The sequence below is a fragment of the Vitis vinifera genome, chromosome 19 (assembly GCF_030704535.1).
Source record: "Vitis vinifera cultivar Pinot Noir 40024 chromosome 19, ASM3070453v1".
Taxonomy (NCBI): domain Eukaryota; kingdom Viridiplantae; phylum Streptophyta; class Magnoliopsida; order Vitales; family Vitaceae; genus Vitis; species Vitis vinifera.
The window spans coordinates 22,673,896-22,681,408 of NC_081823.1; the positions used below are offsets into that span (position 1 = coordinate 22,673,896).

The 7,513-nt window shown below is 31.0% G+C and overlaps 1 non-coding gene across 1 annotated transcript; it reads right to left on the reverse strand.

The window, feature by feature from the left end:
• Window positions 1–888: 888 nt before the first annotated feature.
• Window positions 889–1,007, reverse strand: LOC132253499 (U5 spliceosomal RNA). Its single transcript, XR_009465348.1, has one exon. It is a non-coding gene; the product is annotated as a U5 spliceosomal RNA (small nuclear RNA).
• Window positions 1,008–7,513: the final 6,506 nt, after the last annotated feature.

Sequence of the window (7,513 nt, forward strand, 5' to 3'; positions counted from 1 at the left end):
CATTGTTGCATCTATGTTTAATCTCTAATAGCTATTAAAATTATACATGATTTATTTCCTATTAAATTTTAATGTAAAAGTAGGGCATCTTTAATATCTTAAAAGATTTTCAAAGAATTAAATGTATATTTATTTTTAAATTAATTATAAAATTCACCTCATCTCGATTTAGTTTTTATTTTTTTTAAGTAATTTCAATCTTAAACTATACCCAAATATTAAATAATTTCTCTTTGTCATGATTTTTTTTTTTTTTTTTTTGTTAGAAATAACCAAAAAGGTATCTATGATAAATACTATACATTACACATGATATGGCAGAAATGGAGTCTTATGATTTTTCAAATTTACCAAAAAGACTCAAAAGAGCACTTAGGCACTCTTCAAAACTTTTAATTACCCTATTATATTTTACCTTGCCAATACACTCACCAAAATGTCTCATTCTATAGTGACTTAGTGACTAGTTTGTCACTCAATGTCAATGAACTTTTCAAGTCAAAAAATTCTATGAAAGTACATAATCATGGATTAAAATATTGGAAAAGAATTGTTAACATGTGTCTATCTAATCTAGCTTATCAACAAATTGTTGATGGTTATGTTCCCCAAAATGTAGGATTGGGGTAAATGCAATTTTTTAGAATTCTAGGATTGTAAGAAGGTTCAAAATAGATGTTTTAAAGAAGAAATGCTAACATGGAAACCAAAAAAAAAATGCTATGTTAGAATGGGAATTAACGAAGTTACAAAACCTCTACATGTCTTTCTTCTTATTATGAAGACTCATTGTATCATTTCATTTTATTTTTTTAAGTAACTCAAGTGATAGGTAAGAAATTTCCTCTTATAAAGTCAAACAAGAATTTATAAACTATAATGTTAAGAGTCATTCCAATGAGGAACAATCCCTCCAAAAATAGTTGTATGCCACCATAAGAGGTGAGCACATAGTATTCTTTAGTAAAAAGAGAAAGAATAGTTCGCTCTATGCTCACCACACAACTCCTTGCATTCGGTTGTCAATAGATTTCATGTATTGAGATATTGTAGGTACTACTATTTTCCTCTTTTTTTCAATGTGGGACATCTTCTTACATGTGACCCTTTTAGCTATGAGTTCACATTCTTCATTGCTAACCCGATTTCACACTCTTGCTAAAGTGAAGCAAGCGGATTAGTTTTTTTTTTTTTTTTTTTTATGTAATACTATTGATTTAGTGCAAGTTTCATTATCACATAATGTTTCATGCCAATAACTTGTCTATGAGATTTTTTTCACTCCCAAAGAAGATTCATCTTGCTTGAAGTGTAGTTTATGTATATGGGAAGTGGCCTATAGGCTGATATTGATACTAATATTTGGGATGAAATGTCCAAGAAGGATATGAATCATCGAGTATTGGGATAATTGGAGGAAGACAGAGGCCTAGTTTGACTCCAATTGTCTTCATTTCTCTTGTTTATGTAGATATGATATTTTAGATTTACAAATCATATTCATGGTTATGTTGGAAGAAAAGGTACCTAAAATATAGGACTCTAAGGAAAGGTCAATTCATTATCAGTTGGACACCCCGTCAAAGTGTGGTATCTTGGAATTCCATAATTGATGGCTAAATTCCAAATAAGTCTTTTGAGGTAGAAATCAAAAGTTGGTGGAAAATGGGACGGAAGCCATGAGTGTCATTGTGGAAGCTGTTAGGATAGAGCCCTTAAAAGCATGACATGATGTTATAAATTTGGAATTCATTATTTATTTAATGATGTTTCAGTTTCACTTTTATCTATCCTTATTACATGTATTATACTTATGAGCATTATTGCCTACATCTTTTACATTGTACGTGACCTAGGTGCATTAGGAGTTGTATAGAAGATCTAAGTTATGAGTTCCTTGTAAATAAATGACTTATGAGCATTATTGCCTACATCTTTTACATTTTTGAGGAGATGTTGGATGAGATTGGTTGACACTGCTAAGATAGCCATCATGGGACCATGTCTAACCTTCTTTATTAAGCTAGTTGTCTCATTGTGACTTGATATTTTGTTTAAAAAGATTAATATTGAGTTAGGAGATTAGTGTTTTTGGTGTCTCACTTTTTAAACTAGATCAAGAGTAGGTGAGTACTAAGTACTATTTGCTATATCAACACTAAGTACATGACACCAATTGAAAACTCAATGTAAAAGATGCCTATGATGAAAAAAATGCTTAATTCCATCTGAGAACTTGGCTATTGTCTTTGAACTAAATACATGTTTGTGTGCTTCCATAAACATCTAAAAGAACATTTGGGTTTATAGTGGTTGTCATAACAAGACTAAATTATGTTTTACTCACAATGGAATGGAATAGGAAATCAGTGTGGGATATTTTACTATTCCATCATTTTAAAGATTGGACTTGTTCTTATGGAACCTATTGGAAAATTGTTACCTACACATGTTTTTTGGTTTCTATGCTATCGTCCATGTAAGAATTCCATGGAATATGTTATTGGATGTAGATACATTAAGTTTTTGAAGTAAGGTTTTTGATTATATTGAAATGTTAGAATGTCAAGTTGTTATTGCAAATAATGTTCAAACTAGCTGAAGTCAAGAGTTTGAATAACAAAGGGTGTACAATATTCTAAAGTCTTTCCGGCTACCGTTTTACTAAACAAAGGATTTTTTGAAAGTTAGATTTAGTTGTTCTTTTTCTTCCTTATCATTGTATATAGCCTTTGTCTAGTAAATATGGGATTCATAGTATGTCCTAGCAGACAATAGCTACTTGCTTGGTTTTGATATGGAATATGAGGCCTAAGAAATAAGAGACTTTGATGGATTACAGGTTTGGTAAAGTTAATCCATAAATAATGGGTCCAAGTCCCTTCTCTTACGCATTGGAATCCTATCAAAGCTTTGCTTCAAATAGAAAACTATAGATTCTCATGTTCTGCAAATTTAATGTTTGAAGATATATGATAAAGGTCTCTTTTTCCTTTAATGATCCAATTGACATAGGTATGTTTGAAATCCATTTTGCAAGTAGTATGTTTGAGGTTCTTCTTTGTTTCTGCATGTATAAATTTGTTGCAAGGTCGTTTGCATATGTATTGGTTTAGTAGAAATTGTCCTTAGTTGTCTCAATTTTTTCACCATGCTATAATCCCTATTGGTTCAAAGAGAGATGTTTTCTAGTGTTGTGTGGGGAGTTACCAATAAACATGACAACTATTATTGAACTTAAAAAGACTATAATCTCAAATCCTAATTAACCATGGAAATGGACTTAAAAAGGCTGAGAACAATCCGTTAAAAATCAAATTGAAAAGTGGTCTAATTTGATTTCGGTGTGATTTTTCATATGATACCTCTAAAGTCATGCTACGGATCTAAAAGTTTGTTCAACACAACTCATTATTCCTTATTAGTAGGATGTTATCAACATAGACCAAAAGGTAAATGATCTTGCCATCTGAATTGAAAATGAAGAGAGATATGTCAAACCTTGAGTTTTGAAAACCAAATTATATTAAAGTAGTTCTTAATTTATCAAACCATGCTTCAGGGGTCTTTTTCAATCCATATGAGTTTGCATATGTGGTATGGTTTTAAGGAATCAACATCCTTAAAGTTAGACCATGTAAACCACCTCTTGAAAAGCGTCATTTAGGAAAATATCGTTTACATCCAATTATTTGATGTCCCAATTTCTTGAAATAAACACCATTAACACTATTCGAATGATTGCAACTTTGACTTTTTGGCTAAAGATCTCTTTGAAATCAATTGATCCAAGTGTTTAGTAGAATATTTTAGCTGCTAACCTAGCTTTAAGTCTTCCTACACTTCCATTAGGATCGAGTTTTAGCTTGAACACTTATATGTTTCCAACCATATTGCATTGTGGTAAAGTACAAGGCCCCAAGTATGATTTTGGATCAAGACACCAAATTCTTCATCCATTGTCTTCTTCTACCTTGGAAAAGCTAAAACATTTTGTACGCAAATTGATTTACTATCAATTTAAAGGATATTAGGTGGTTATTTTGAAGAGTTTAAATGGTTGGTTGCATAAACTTTTAGTTTGAAAATGTTATTATTTTATCATGTTTACATAAGATGTCTAAACTAGTTTTGTAGAATTGGTGATATTTGAGATTCAAGTAATTAAATTTGTTTAAGGGTGATTGGAATAGACTAGATGAGTGGCTAATTTGGTGTTAAGGATTGTGGAGAGGCTGCAATTTCTATACTTTGAGAGAATAAGGTTATACGAACTGGAGTTAAAGGTTGGTTTTCGTTTGCAGGAGCTGAAACTAAAGGCTAGCTCTTATTTGTACTCTCTTCATTACATACCTGAGACTACATTAATTTTTCTTTAGATTCTAAGATGGACCATTCTCTAAAATATCTAAAAATTGATAGGTAATGTATGATTGTGTTAAGGGGCTTAACTTTTCAATTCTACGAAAACCAAAAAAAAAAGAATTCATTTTCATTGAACATAACATGCTGAAAAATAAAAATTCTACCACTAGGATAAAGACATAGGTACCCTTTGTGAGAATTGTTGTAGCTTAGGAAGACACACTTGGTTGTGTGGAATTGGAATTTGGTGGATTGAAATGGCCTGAGGTAAGGGAAGCAAGAACACCTGAAAGTTTTAAGAAAAAAGTAACCTAGTTTTCTTTTATAAAGTTTTTCTAATGGGAACAAAAAAAAAATTAAGATTGGTATAGGCAAGCAATATATAAGGTAGATAAAGGTCTAGAAAACCTCTCACCAAAATCTCAAAGGCATAAAGGCTTGAGTAAAAAGGGTCAAACTCAGTTTTACAATGTGTTTGTTTGAATAGGGAAATGTTGAATTCACTAGTTATGCCTAACATGTGGAATGAGTGCATAAGGATGTCATGCTCAACCTATGTTTCCAATAAAAATTATTTGTTCTTGCATATCTTTGCTCTTGACTATGTGGCCAAGGATGTTGAAATACTACTCCATTGTTCTTAAAATAGTTCTCAAAAGATCTATACTCATTACTCTAATATGATTCAAGTTTCTTTATTTTTAGTGTCCAAAGTTTTCTTAATTTGATTGTTCTTAAAATAGTTCTCAAAAGGCTTATTCTCATTACTCTAATATGATTGAAGTTTCTTTATTTTTAGTGTCCAAAGTTTTCTTAATTTGGTTTTTGAAAAAGATAAAGGAGCTTAGAACTTCATCTTTAGTTTGAAAATGATATATCTAAGTGTATTGAGAGAAATCATCTATGAAGTGAATATAATATTTGTATTCGAAATTTGAAACAATTAGAGCAAGGCCTCATTTATCTCTATGGATTAGCTTAAGTAGTGAAGAAGTTTGAGAAAAAAAAGAGTTGAAAATGATTTTTTTCAAATTGGCAAGCATTATAAAAGTTAAGTTTTCCATTGATTGAATTATCTAGATTACAAGATTTCTAGACATGACTCGACTCTACTAGATGGATGACCTAACTTTCTATGTAAGACATTGGAGCTAATTGAATCAAAGAAGATAAGACATTAGACATCAACTTTTCTTTTTTACTCTACTAAACTTAACCTAATAAAAGTGATGATTGATGGATTCAAATAGGAATGAACAACTGACTTTGTATGATTTTTAGCCTCTAGAATATGCAGTTTATAGAGGCAACCTTCAAGTTTCCTTTCCAAGAACACTTGGGTTTTTCTTGTCCTTCACCAAACAAACATTAAAATAAAATTCAACAAATATTCTATTATTAGTCATTAAAAAGGAAATACTTAACAAGCTCTTTTTAATCTAAGGAACCAATGGTATATTTCTCAAATAAAAATGAGAGGATAGAAAAGGTATTTCAATATGACCAACATGAGTAATAGGAAGTTTATTACCATTGTCAATTACAAGTTTGTTTTCACCATGATAGTAAGATTTTAGAGAGAAGTTACTCAATTTAGTACTAACATGGTTAGTAGCTCCACTATTAGTGTACCATGATTGGTGAGAGACTAAATCAGCTATGGCAACGAATACAAAAGCCTAATTGTTTTTTATGAGCTTAAAAAGCATAATCAAAGCAGTAATAGCAATGACGCGTAGGTAAAACACTATTTCCAATGCCTTCCACATCTCATGAGTTGTTGAGAAGTCTACTACCTTAAGTAAAACACACTTTGATATTGAGGATAATAACCAATACAATAATTTTTGATAGGTTAGGTTGATGTTGAATATGGTTTCACCAGGCTTTGTCGTTGCAGGGATGAGCTTCTTTGGGATGGGTAGCTTCCCAAATAAATAAATAATTGTTTAAGTCATGCCCTTTCACAACTAGAATGACAATAAATTCCACATCAAAAATTTGTTCCAATCTAGTTTTATCAAAGAGTTAAAGCTTATGATATTGCCAAACAGAGACTTGTTACCAACAATAAAAGATTGAGATAAGGTAGTAGTGTTAATGGATTTGAGTCCATCGTTGTCGTTGATATAGAGAGAGAGACAAGAATCTGAGTCAACCATAATTTATATTGATGGTGCATGTTTGCTTTGATATTAAGAAATAAAAAAATAGAGCAAAGAGAATTCTGGGTCTGAATATGGTTGAGCATAAAAATAGTATACCATTGCACATTCTATTTATATGACTAAGAGGATATATAAGGGTTTCTACACCACAAAAACCACGTACAAAAGGTTTTGTATAGGTATAGAACCTTCATTTTGTTTCCTTAACACATGCGCTATTAAGTGCTCTTTTAGTACTCCATAGTAGTTCCTTGGTAACCCATTGCTACTCATACAACCTACATTTTTTAGCTACCTTGGAAACTCTAGTCTAGAGATTGATGTAGTCACTCATTGTGACCATTGGCAACCTCAGGTTATATCTAGTGTTTTTTTTTTCCTTTTTATTTTAGGTTAGCCTTTTTAGGGAAACATGCTTAGGCATTTTCTAGGACACCATTCCCACTTAGGCCTATCTAGGCCCACCTAGGCCCATTTAGACACCTCCTTAGGTTGGATTCCACTTAGTTCACTAAGAACTTTTTCCTTTTAGGTCACTTAGGCACATTTTAGGTAAGTCCACCCAACTCACTCAGGTTCACTTATATAGATTCTTTAGGCTTTGCACTTAGGTTTGTTTCTTAAGTTGTGATTGCATGATTGTGAGTTTAAGTGAGTATTTGACTTGAATTTTTCGGTTTATTTTTTTTTGGTTTTTTTGTTGCGTGAATTGAATTTTCAATATCTAGTCATGTGATTTTGATGTTTCATTTTTTTTTTTATAATTAATTACACTAGACTAACATTTGAATTTTGATTGCAATGTTTAGTGTCTATATTATTATTATTATTATTTTTATCTAATTTTTTATATTTACTATCTATTTATTTATGTGTTAGAAAATTGCATGAGGTTAATTTTTTTTTTTTCCAAATATTTCATGAATTGATATTCAAATTTCCTTATAAATGAGCTTGGGTTATTTTGTTTTAATTGAGTT